This window comes from Oncorhynchus gorbuscha, linkage group LG01, assembly GCF_021184085.1.
Source record: "Oncorhynchus gorbuscha isolate QuinsamMale2020 ecotype Even-year linkage group LG01, OgorEven_v1.0, whole genome shotgun sequence".
In the NCBI taxonomy this organism is placed as follows: Eukaryota; Metazoa; Chordata; class Actinopteri; order Salmoniformes; family Salmonidae; genus Oncorhynchus; species Oncorhynchus gorbuscha.
In genome coordinates, this window is record NC_060173.1 from 80,413,999 (window position 1) to 80,427,905 (window position 13,907).

Consider the following 13,907-nt stretch of genomic DNA (forward strand, 5'->3'; position numbering starts at 1 on the left):
AAAACAATTCCACTCGTAATGACGAGGACAGACTGGAGACTCGACCATAAACTGTAGGTTGCCTCGGGAAGGCACTGACCGTAGCAGACTCAGACACCTGCTCACCACGCAGCATCTGAGGGAAACACGACACGACAGGGCGAGACAAAGACACAGCACGGTGAACAATATACAAGGATCCGACAGGACAGAAACGGAAAACAAGGGGAGAAATAGGGACTCTAATCAGGGGAAAAGATAGGGAACAGGTGTGGAAAGACTAAATGATTGATTAGGGGAATAGGAACAGCTGGGAGCAGGAACGGAACGATAGAGAGAAGAGAGAGAGGGAGGGAGAGAGAAAAAAGGGAACAAACCTAAAAAGACCAGCAGGGGGAAAACGAACAGAAGGGAAAGCAAAATGACAAGACAATATAAGACAAAACATGACAGTACCCCCCCACTCACCGAGCGCCTCCTGGCGCACTCGAGGAGGAATCCTGGCGGCAACGGAGGAAATCCTCAATCAGCGAACGGTCCAGCACGTCCCGAGACGGAACCCAACTCCTCTCCTCAGGACCGTAACCCTCCCAATCCACTAAGTATTGGTGACCCCGTCCCCAAGAACGCATGTCCATGATCCTACATACCTTGTAAATAGGTGCGCTCTCGACAAGGACGGGAGGGTAGGAGGGAAGACGAACGGGGGTGCGAAGAAAGGGCTTGACACAGGAGACATGGAAGACAGGATGGACGCGACGAAGATGTCGTGGAAGAAGCAGTCGCACAGCGACAGGATTGACGACCTGGGAGACACGGAACGGACCAATGAACCGCGGAGTCAACTTACGAGAAGCTGTCGTAAGAGGAAGGTTGCGAGTGGAAAGCCACACTCTCTGGCCGCAACAATACCTAGGACTCTTAATCCTACGTTTATTGGCGGCTCTCACAGTCTGTGCCCTGTAACGGCAAAGTGCAGACCTCACCCTCCTCCAGGTGCGCTCACAACGTTGGACAAACGCTTGAGCGGAGGGAACGCTGGACTCGGCAAGCTGGGATGAGAACAGAGGAGGCTGGTAACCCAGACTACTCTGAAACGGAGATAACCCGGTAGCAGACGAAGGAAGCGAGTTGTGAGCGTATTCTGCCCAGGGGAGCTGTTCTGCCCAAGACGCAGGGTTTCTGAAAGAAAGGCTGCGTAGTATGCGACCAATCGTCTGATTGGCCCTCTCTGCTTGACCGTTAGACTGGGGATGAAACCCGGAAGAGAGACTGACGGACGCACCAATCAAACGACAGAACTCCCTCCAAAACTGTGACATGAATTGCGGGCCTCTGTCTGAAACGGCGTCTAACGGGAGGCCATGAATTCTGAACACATTCTCGATGATGATTTGTGCCGTCTCCTTAGCGGAAGGAAGTTTAGCGAGGGGAATGAAATGTGCCGCCTTAGAGAACCTATCGACAACCGTAAGAATCACAGTCTTCCCCGCAGACAAAGGCAGACCGGTAATGAAGTCTAGGGCGATGTGAGACCATGGTCGAGAAGGAATGGGAAGCGGTCTGAGACGACCGGCAGGAGGAGAGTTACCTGACTTAGTCTGCGCGCAGTCCGAACAAGCAGCCACGAAACGGCGCGTGTCACGCTCCTGAGTAGGCCACCAAAAGCGCTGGCGAATAGACGCAAGAGTGCCTCGAACACCGGGATGACCAGCTAACTTGGCAGAGTGAGCCCACTGAAGAACAGCCAAACGAGTGGAAACAGGAACGAAAAGAAGGTTACTAGGACAAGCGCGCGGCGACGCAGTGTGCGTGAGTGCTTGCTTAACCTGTCTTTCAATTCCCAGACTGTCAACCCGACAACACGCCCATAAGGAAGAATCCCCTCGGGATCAGTAGAAGCCACAGAAGAACTAAAAAGACGGGATAAGGCATCAGGCTTGGTGTTCTTGCTACCCGGACGGTAAGAAATCACAAACTCAACGAAACGAGCGAAAAACAACGCCCAACGAGCTTGACGAGCATTAAGTCGTTTGGCAGAACGGATGTACTCAAGGTTCTTATGGTCTGTCCAAACGACAAAAGGAACGGTCGCCCCCTCCAACCACTGTCGCCATTCGCCTAGGGCTAAGCGGATGGCGAGCAGTTCGCGGTTACCCACATCATAGTTGCGTTCAGATGGCGACAGGCGATGAGAAAAATAAGCGCAAGGATGAACCTTATCGTCAGACTGGAAGCGCTGGGATAGAATGGCTCCCACGCCTACCTCTGAAGCGTCAACCTCGACAATGAATTGTCTAGTGACGTCAGGAGTAACGAGGATAGGAGCGGACGTAAAATGTTCTTTTAGAAGATCAAAAGCTCCCTGGGCGGAACCGGACCACTTAAAACACGTCTTGACAGAAGTAAGAGCTGTGAGAGGGGCAGCAACTTGACCGAAATTACGAATGAAACGCCGATAGAAATTAGCGAAACCTAGAAAGCGCTGCAACTCGACACGTGACCTTGGAACGGGCCACTCACTGACAGCTTGGACCTTAGCGGAATCCATCTGAATGCCTTCAGTGGAAATAACAGAACCGAGAAAAGTAACGGAGGAGACATGAAAAGAGCACTTCTCAGCCTTCACGTAGAGACAATTCTCTAAAAGGCGCTGGAGTACACGCCGGACGTGCTGAACATGAATCTCGAGTGACGGTGAAAAAATCAGGATATCGTCAAGGTAGACAAAAACAAAGATGTTCAGCATGTCTCTCAGAACATCATTAACTAATGCCTGAAAAACAGCTGGCGCATTGGCGAGACCAAACGGCAGAACCTGGTACTCAAAATGCCCTAACGGAGTGTTAAACGCCGTTTTCCACTCGTCCCCCTCTCTGATGCGCACGAGATGGTAAGCGTTACGAAGGTCCAACTTAGTAAAGCACCTGGCTCCCTGCAGAATCTCGAAGGCTGATGACATAAGGGGAAGCGGATAACGATTCTTAACCGTTATGTCATTCAGCCCTCGATAATCCACGCAGGGGCGCAGAGTACCGTCCTTCTTCTTAACAAAAAAAAACCCCGCCCCGGCCGGAGAGGAAGAAGGCACTACGGTACCGGCGTCAAGAGACACAGACAAATAATCCTCGAGAGCCTTACGTTCGGGAGCCGACAGAGAGTATAGTCTACCCCGAGGAGGAGTGGTCCCCGGAAGGAGATCAATACTACAATCATACGACCGGTGAGGAGGAAGGGAGTTGGCTCGGGACCGACTGAAGACCGTGCGCAGATCATGATATTCCTCCGGCACTCCTGTCAAATCGCCAGGTTCCTCCTGAGAAGTGAGGACAGAAGAAACGGGAGGGATGGCAGACATTAAACACTTCACATGACAAGAAATGTTCCAGGATAGAATAGAATTACTAGACCAATTAATAGAAGGATTATGACATACTAGCCAGGGATGACCCAAAACAACAGGTGTAAAAGGTGATCGAAAAATCAAAAAAGAAATAGTCTCACTGTGGTTACCAGATACTGTGAGGGTTAAAGGTAGTGTCTCATATCTGATACTGGGAAGATGACTACCATCTAAGGCGAACATGGGCGTAGGCTTGTCTAACTGTCTGAAAGGAATGTCATGTTTCCGAGCCCATGCTTCGTCCATAAAACAACCCTCAGCCCCAGAGTCTATCAAGGCACTGCATGTAGCACCCGAACCGGTCCAGCGTAGATGGACCGACATAGTAGTACAGGATCTAGATGGAGAGACCTGAGTAGTAGCGCTCACCAGTAGCCCTCCGCTTACTGATGAGCTCTGGCTTTTACTGGACATGAATTGACAAAATGTCCAGCAAGTCCGCAATAGAAGCACAGGCGGTTGGTGATCCTCCGTTCCCTCTCCTTAGTCGAGATGCGAATACCTCCCAGCTGCATGGGCTCAGTCTCTGAGCCAGAGGAGGGAGATGGTTGCGTTGCGGAGCAGGGAAACACCGTTAACGCGAGCTCTCTTCCACGAGCTTGGTGACGAAGATCTACCCGTCGTTCTATGCGGATGGCGAGAGCAATCAAAGAGTCCACACTGGAAGGAACCTCCCGGGAGAGAATCTCATCTTTAACCACTGCGTGGAGTCCCTCCAGAAAACGAGCGAGCAGCGCCGGCTCGTTCCAGTCACTAGAGGCAGCAAGAGTGCGAAACTCTATAGAGTAATCCATTATGGATCGATCACCTTGGCATAGGGAAGCCAGGGCCCTAGAAGCCTCCCTACCAAAAACTGAACGGTCAAAAACCCGAATCATCTCCTCTTTAAAGCTCTGGTAATTGTTAGAACAATCAGCCCTTGCCTCCCAGATAGCTGTGCCCCACTCTCGAGCCCGGCCAGTAAGGAGTGATATGACGTAAGCAACCCGAGCTCTCTCTCTAGAGTATGTGTTGGGTTGGAGAGAGAACACAATATCACACTGGGTGAGAAAGGAGCGGCACTCCGTGGGCTGCCCGGCGTAACAAGGTGGGTTATTAACCCTAGGTTCCGGAGGCTCGGCAGACCAGGAAGTAACAGGTGGCACGAGACGAAGACTCTGGAACTGTCCAGAGAGGTCGGAAACCTGAGCGGCCAGGTTCTCCACGGCATGACGAGCAGCAGACAATTCCTGCTCGTGTCTGCCGAGCATGGCTCCTTGGATCTCGACGGCAGTGTTACGAGCGTCTGTAGTCGCTGGGTCCATTCTTTGGTCGGATCCTTCTGTTATGCAGGTGAATGAGGACCCAAAAGCGACTTGGCGAAAACAGAGTCTTTATTCCAGTAAAGGAAATATGCAATACTCCTAGACAAATCGGAGCGGTAAACAAAGCATAAAAAACAATTCCACTCGTAATGACGAGGACAGACTGGAGACTCGACCATAAACTGTAGGTTGCCTCGGGAAGGCACTGACCGTAGCAGACTCAGACACCTGCTCACCACGCAGCATCTGAGGGAAACACGACACGACAGGGCGAGACAAAGACACAGCACGGTGAACAATATACAAGGATCCGACAGGACAGAAACGGAAAACAAGGGGAGAAATAGGGACTCTAATCAGGGGAAAAGATAGGGAACAGGTGTGGAAAGACTAAATGATTGATTAGGGGAATAGGAACAGCTGGGAGCAGGAACGGAACGATAGAGAGAAGAGAGAGAGGGAGGGAGAGAGAAAAAAGGGAACGAACCTAAAAAGACCAGCAGGGGGAAAACGAACAGAAGGGAAAGCAAAATGACAAGACAATATAAGACAAAACATGACAGTTGCTGGTATTTTGGCCCATTCCTCCATGCAGATCTCCTCTAGAGCAGTGATGTTTTGGGGCTGTTGCTGGGCAACACGGACTTTCAATCCCCTCCAAAGATTTTCTATGGGGTTGAGATCTGGAGACTGGCTAGGCCACTCCAGGACCTTGAAATGCTTCTTACGAAGCACCTCCTTTGTTGCCCGGGCGGTGTGTTTGGGATCATTGTCATGCTGAAAGACCCAACCACGTTTCATCTTCAATGCCCTTGCTGATGGAAGGAGGTTTTCACTCAAAATCTCACGATACAAGGCCCCATTCATTCTTTCCTTTACACGGATCAGTCGTCCTGGTCCCTTTGCAGAAAAACACCCCCAAAGCATGATGTTTCCAACCCCATGCTTCACAGTAGGTATGGTGTTCTTTGGATGCAACTGGATGCAATTCTTTGTCCTCCAAACACGACGAGTTGAGTTTTTACCAAAAAGTTCTATTTTGGTTTCATCTGACCATATGACATTCTCCCAATCTTCTTCTGTATCATCCAAATGCTCTCTAGCAAGCTACAGACGGTCCTGGACATGTACTGGCTTAAGCAGGGGGACACATCTGACACTGCAGGATTTGAGTCCCTGGCGGCGTAGTGTGTTACTGATGGTAGGCTTTGTTACTTCGGTCCCAGCTCTCTGCAGGTCATTCACTAGGTCCCCCCGTGTGTTTCTGGGATTTTTGCTCACCGTTCTTGTGATCATTTTGACCCCACAGGGTGAGATCTTGCGTGGAGCCCCAGATCGAGGGAGATTATCAGTGGTCTTGTATGTCAACCATTTCCTAATAATTGCTCCCACAGTTGATTTCTTCAAACCAAGCTGCTTACCTATCGCAGATGCAGTCTTCCCAGCCTGGTGCAGGTCTACAATTTTGTTTCTGGTGTCCTTTGCCAGCTCTTTGGTCTTGGCCATAGTGGAGTTTGGAGTGTGACTGTTTGAGGTTGTGGACAGGTGTATTTTATACGGATAACAAGTTCAAACAAGTGCCATTAATACAGGTAACGAGTGGAGGACAGAGGAGCCTCTTAAAGAAGAAGTTACAGGTCTGTGAGAGCCAGAAATCTTGCTTGTTTTTAGGTGACCAAACACTTATTTTCCACCATAATTTGCAAATAAATTCATTAAAAATCCTACAATGTGATTTTCTGGATTCCATCGTCCATTTCAGTAATTTATTCACAGGTAAGAAGTAATATTCTCTAAATCGCTCTGGTGACAAACAAACTTTGCACCCCTGTTTCCATTCATCCACATTATCCCCAAATGTCAAAGAAGGGAGAGAGTAGGCTATTCTGTATAGGGCATTGGAGTGAAGAAAGATATAATAGTAGCATAATATTCAGTGCTGACTAATTTGAGCATAATAATCATTTGTGATGCTATCCTTGATATGATCCAGCTGTTGTCACATGCTACACATGCACATGTGTGTGCACATTCATCTATCTATCCAATGTTATCATGATTTGTTATAAGATGTATTATACTTTAGTAATCCCCACAATGACCTGGTGATGTAAAAGTTGACGTTTTCTTGCGTATTCCTACAGATACCTTGCAACTGGAGATTCCTTCAAAACGATTGCCTAAAGTTACCGTGTAGGGCATTGCACCATTGGGTGACCAGGGCCATCTTGGACTGCCGGTGTGTGTAAAGGCTACCTATGTCCTGCATAACTTCACGAGGATGGACACAAGGACCAGAAGGGGATCTGCAGCTCGCCGGCCATGTGCCAGAGGTGAGGCCTTGTCAGAAGAATTATGTTCTCAATGTTCATGAACCCAATTGAATTAATTACTCAGCCTGGAACTCAGAATTTGTAAGAAACTGGTTGAAATGAATCAGACGGAGGCCCAGCTACAACAGTCGGAAAATGTGTTTATTAGTGGTCCTTCTCTAGCTCAGTTGGTAGAGCATGGCGCTTGTAACGCCAGAGTAGTGGGTTCGATCCCCGGGACAACCCATACGTAGAATGTATGCATACATGAATGTAAGTCGCTTTGGATAAAATCATCTGCTAAATGGCATATATTATTATTATTATTATTTTATTACTAGCCTGTTGTACAAAACAATTAATTTTATATTGGCTTCTCACACACACCTTCACACAAACATACCTTCACACAAACAAACATTCACACAAATATACGCACACACATACTTCCACACAAAACAGAAGGTATCCGACGCACATACTGTCTCACTACCCAGCCGACAGAGATTAGGGAGACCTTGTCCTTGAGACGTCCCGTTCTCTCTCAGATCTCTAGTCAGGTAGGCAGCGAATATTGCTCAGACAGTATGTGCTCAAGACACTATAATAGACATATTGTTTGACTGACTAAAACTACACACATCATTAATTATAACTTTATGATTCTAGTCAATTTCTACAATTATATGGTTTCTAAGTGGAGTATTCTAATCATTCTTTTAATGCTAGAAATTCCATCAACAGGTCTGCTGCTCTGCAGGATGTTTCAAGGATGGGGGCCAACAACAGGAGGCAATCTGTGTGTGGGAGATCTTCACCTCCTACTTCTTTGAAGAGGGTGCTGTTCCCTGGCAACACTATAGACTAGACTATGAACAACCAAATGCTCTTTTAACCTCTTGAAGCTAAACACTATTTTTATGTTTGGAAAAATAACGTTCCCAAAGTAAACAGCCTATTTCTCACGACCAGATGCTAGAATATACATAAAATTGACAAATTGGGATAGAAAACACTCTAAAGTTTCCAAAACGGTCAAAATATTATCTGTGAGTATAACAGAACTCATATTGCAGGCGAAACCCTGAGAAAAATCAAACCAGGAAGTGGCTTCTATTTTGAAAACTCCATGTTCCATAGCCTCCCATTGCTCCATTTAAAGGGATATCAACCAGATTCCTTTTCCTATCCCTTCCTCAAGGTGTCAACAGTCTTCAGACATAGTTTCAGGCTTTTATTTTGAAAAATGAGCCAGAACGATAACATCGCGTCAAGTGGTCACATGAGTTTTGCTTGCGCAAACAGAATTTTGACAGCTATTATCTTTCCCTCTCCTACTGTGAAAGACATTTGCGGTTGATAAATTATCGCTTATATATTTTAAAAACAACCTGAGGATTGATTATAAAAAACGTTTGACATGTTTCTGTGGACATTAGGGATATTATTTGGAATTTGTCTGCGTTGTCGTGACCGCGCTTTCCTGTGGATTTCTGAACATAATGCGCCAAACAAACTGAGGTATTTTGGATATAAAAAATAATCTTTATGGAACAAAATGAACATTTGTTGTGTAACTGGGAGTCTCGTGAGTGAAAACATCCGAAGATCATCAAAGGTAAACAATTAATTTGATTGCTTTTCTGATTTTCAGGACCAAGCTACCTGATGCTAAGTGTACATAATGTTTTGTCATGCGATCAATACATTTACACGAACGCTTGGATTAATTTCGCTGTAAAGCATCATTTCAAAATCTTAGACGACAGTTGGATTAACAAAAGGCTAAACTGTGTTTTGCAATATTGCACTTGTGATTTCATGAATATGAACATTTTTAGTAATATTATTTGACTGAGGCGCTATGCTATTCAGCGGTTGCTGATGACAATTATCCCGCTTAAGGGATGGGTAGTGTGAAGAAGTTAAGAGCCATCCATTACTTAGCTATGTAAACTGCAGTTATTCAATTCCAAGTTTCTCTCACTTTTTTCTCTACTTCACAGGCGAGGGTGCTGTTTAGGGTGATTGTACAAAAACAAAATGGCTCTTTTAAGAGTCACCCATATTGAAAAGATTCAGAACAATTAGACACCCTATAATCCACACCTACACACTAATTTATCAATCTGATTGTGTTGTGTTGTAACAGTGGCTCCTTCCACCTTCAAAGAATAGGCAAGAGGACCAACCATAGAGAACGTAAGAATTCATTATTTATATTTATATATCTACGCTATATTGTTTGTCCTATAAAGTACTCGGCAGCCACATAGACTGAACACCAGGTGAGGCCACAAACGTTTTTCAATTCACCTCCTGATGATTATGATGATTGTTAGTGTTAGCATGATTAACCTGTAGTGACACCCCATCCCGTGAACGGGACCGATGTCATCATCTGACACTAATTAGCATAACACAACAGACATAAATCTTCCTAGAAAATCTTCTTATTCATTAAAATCACAAGCAAAACATATTGGAACACAGCTTAGCCTTTTGTTAATCACCCTGTCATCTCAGATTTTCAAGATATGCTTTACAGCCAACGCTAGACAAGCATTTGTGTAAGTTTATCATAGCCTAGCATAGCATTATGCCTTGCTAGCAGCAGGCAATCTTGTCACGGAAATCAGAAAAGCAATCAAATTCAATCGTTTACCTTTGATGAACTTCGGATGTTTTCACTCACGTGACTCCCAGGTAGACAGCCAAAGTAATTTTTTTCCCGAAATATTATTTTTGTAGGCGAAATAGCTCCGTTTGTTCTTCACGTTTGGCTGAGAAATCGCCCGAAATCGCAGTCACCACAACACCGAAAAAAATATTCCAAATTAGCTCCATAATATCGACAGAAACATGGCAAACATTGTTAAGAATCCATCGTCAAGGTGTTTTTCTAATATGAATTCGATAATATATCCGTTGGGATAATTCGTTTTTCACTAGGATTGATTAGAGTAATGGCTACCTCTGTATTTTACGCGAGAATCTCTCTCGGAGCCACCATGTGCCCACTTACACAATGTAGCTGCCTATGGCTATTTTCCAACAGAAATGCGTAAAACTACGTCACAATGCTGTAGACACATTGGGGAATACGTAGAAAGCGTAAGCTCGTTGATGGTACATTCACAGCTGAATAGGGAGTCATGGGAACGCAGAGCTTTCTTAACCTGGGGCACTTCCGGATTGGATTTTTCTCAGGCTTTCGCCTGCAACATCAGTTCTGTTATACTCACAGACAAAATCTTGACAGTTTTTGAAAGGTTACAGTGTTTTCTATCCAAAGCTGTCGATTATATGCATATTCTAGCATCTTTTCCTGAAAAAAATCCCGTTTAAAACTGGAACAGTTTTTTTCTCCAAAAATTTAAATACTGCCCCTTAACACCAAGAGGCTCTTGAAACCACCCCTCCCGGATCCGGGAGAATTTTCATCAACTACACTAATTAGCATAACGCAACGGACAAAAAATGTAAATATAGTGAAACACAGCTTAGCCTTTTGTTAATCACCCTGTCATCTCAGATTTTGAAATTATGCTTTACAGCCAAAGCAAGACAAGCATTTGTGTAAGTTTATCGATAGCCTAGCATAGCATTATGATCAGCTAGCAGCAGGCAGCTTGGTCACGAAAATCAGAAAAGAAATCAAATGAAATCATTTACCTTCGATGAACTTCGGATGTTTTCACTCAAGAGACTCCCAGTTAGACAGCAAATGTTCATTTTGTTCCATAAAGATACATTTTATAGCCGAAATACCTCCGTTTGTTCTTCACTTTTTGTTGAGAAATCCACCGGAAATTGCGGTCTCGACAACGCTGAAAAATATTCCAAATTAGATCCATAATTGGCTTCTTAGTAGGAGCGAGAGGAGCAATGGCCACCTTTTTCTATTACGCACAAATCACTCTGAGAGCCACTAGCTGACCACTGACGCAATGTTGTCGTTCATATATTGCAGGCAAAAGCCTGAGAAAAATCCTGAGGACAAACCATCCCCCCCAAAAATAAATTCAGCCTAACACTGTTTCCAAAGGCTGTCATTTTTATTATGAGGCAAAATCCTCCCATAATGCAGTTCCTAGGGCTTTCACTAGATGTCATCAGTCTTTAGAAAGAGTTTCAGACTTGTTTTTGGAAAAATGAGCTATAATTTATAGTTTGTCTAGGTGGCTCCCATTTTGCCTGTAGTGTTTTCATGCGCGTGGATGAGAGCGCGTTCTTTGTTGTTTATCGCCGGCAAAGACAATAACGATTCTCCGTCTTAAATTGTATTGTTTATTTACGTATTAGGGTACTTGAGGTTTGATTATAAAAGTTGTTTGACTTATTTGGATAAGTTTATTGGTAACATTTGGGATTCATTTGTATGCATTTTGAAGGAGGGAAACCGGTGAATTATTGACTGAAGCGCGCCAGATAAACTGAGTTTTTATGGATATAAAGAAGGACTTTATCGAACAAAAGGACCATGTGTGATGTTCCTGGGACCTTTTGGAGTGCCAACAGAAGAAGATCTTCAAAGGTAAGGCATTTATTATGTCGCTATTTCTGACTCTCGTGGCGCACTTGGCTTGTTGAAATATGTTTTTCATGCGTTTGTATGCGGGGCGCTGTCCTCCAATAATATTTTGTAGTGACGATGCGCAATTAGGAAAATGTTTTTTTGGGGGATCGAGCTCACCAAATAAATTGACATTTTGGGTATATATGGACGGAATTAATCAACCAAAAGGACCAATTGTGCTGTTTATGGGACATATTAGAGTGCCAACAAAAGAAGCTCGTCAAAGGTAAGGTATGTTTTATATTTTATTTATGTGTTTTATGTAGCACCTGCAGGGTTGAAATATGCTACTCTCTTTGTTTACTGTTGTGCTATCATCAGATAATTGCTTCTTATGCTTTAAAAGCCTTTTTAAAATCGGACATGTTGGCTGGATTCACAACGAGTGTAGCTTTAATTTAGTATCTTACATGTGTGATTTAATGAAAGTTTGATTTTTATATAATTTTATTTTAATTTGCCGCGCTGCATTTTCCCTGGCTTTTAGCCAAGTGGGACGCAAGCATCCCCTCTACTATAAGAAGTTAATGCAACCCCTGTGTCAGATTTCAAAAAACCATGCATTAATCTGAGTACGGTGCTCAGAGACCAAACAAGCCAAAAAGATATCCTCCATATTGTGCAGTCAACACAAGTCAGAAATAACATTATAAATATTAACTTACCTTTGATGATCTTCATCAGAATGCACTCCCAGGAATCACAGTTCCACAATAAATGTTTGTTTTGTTCGATAATGTCCATTATTTATGTCCAAATTCCTCATTGTTAGCGCGTTCAGCCCAGTAATCCAACTTCATGGCGCACCGTAGTCCGTAGAAACATGTCAAACGAAGTATAGAATCAATCTTTAGGATGTTTTTGTCATAAATCTTCAATAGTGTTCCAACCGGAGAATTCCTTTGGCTGTAGAATTGTGATGGAACAGAGCTCGCTCTCACTTGAACGAACGTCACAAGCTCAAGGCATTCTTGCAGACCTCTAACTCATTAACCTCTCATTCGTCCCCCACCTCACAGTAGAAGCATCAAACATGGTTCTAAAGACTGTTGACATCTATTGGAACCCTTAGGAAGAGCAACATTACCAATATCCCACTGTATCTTCAACAGGGAATTAGTTGAATAATGACCAACCTCAGATTTCCCACTTCCTGGTTGGACTTTTCTCAGGTTTTTGCCTGCCAGAGTTCTGTTATACTCACAGACATCATTCAAGCGGTTTTAGAAACATTAGTGTGTTTTCTATCCAAATCTACTAATAATATGCATATATTAGCTGCTGGGACTGAGTACCAGGCAGTTTACTCTGGGCACCACTGGGCACCTTATTCATTCAAGCTACTCAATACTGTCCCCAGCCACAAGAAGTTAATAATAGATTTTGCGCACCAGCTGTTGTTACCACTGCTAGATGTATATTATCCATGTCCTTGTTCAGCCACGATCCCGAGAAACATAGGATATTACAGTTCTTCAGGTCTCGTTGATAGGATAGTCTCGAATGGAGCTCGTTCAGTTTGTTCTCCAATGACGTTCGCCAATAGAATGAAGGGTAGAGGCAGATTCTTTAGTCTCCTATGTAGTTTTGTCAGGGTGCCCGCACATTGGCCTCTCAATCTAATCTCTTATTTTTCAGAGTCTCGGGATTAGGGCCTGGTCTAGGGTGAGCAGTATGTCCTGCGCCACTGACTCGTTAAAGTAGAAATCTTCATCCAAATTGAGGTTAATGATCACTGTTCTGATGTCCAGAAGCTCTTTTCACACACACACGCACACACACAGAAACACAGACAAAGGCTTGTACACAGGCTTGCACAAAAATCCACACAAGTGAGCACACACTCACATGCACACAGGCACTAGTTCATTTATTGCATTCGATTTAGTGGAATTCTGTACATTGGTATACACATATTTCATTTCTATGACTCTGTCTCTCCTCCCTTTGCTTGACGGTTCCTCTCAGACTGACATATTTGCATTATCTTGTGACTTTTGAATCTATTACTAGTCTGAGTCTGAATGCTGGTCCAATGCGATTGCTCTCTTCTCCTCCGCTAAGCTCTGCTCCTTTCTTTTCATCCCTCGTTCACATTCTGAGAATGGTACTGAAATCGATTCTCTCCCCCTGTCTTGTAAACAGCATCAGTGTTCTGCAGTGAGCAAATTGCATTCACCTCTCACAAATGCTTCAAATGGAGAGAAAAAGAAAAGGGGGAATTGAACAACAAGAGAAGAAGCACACATCGGGAAAAAACAAGGGCGGTGCAGTAATTGTGACGGCACTCAATATTTGTTTACATCACAGGGAACATGCGGGAATGAGAG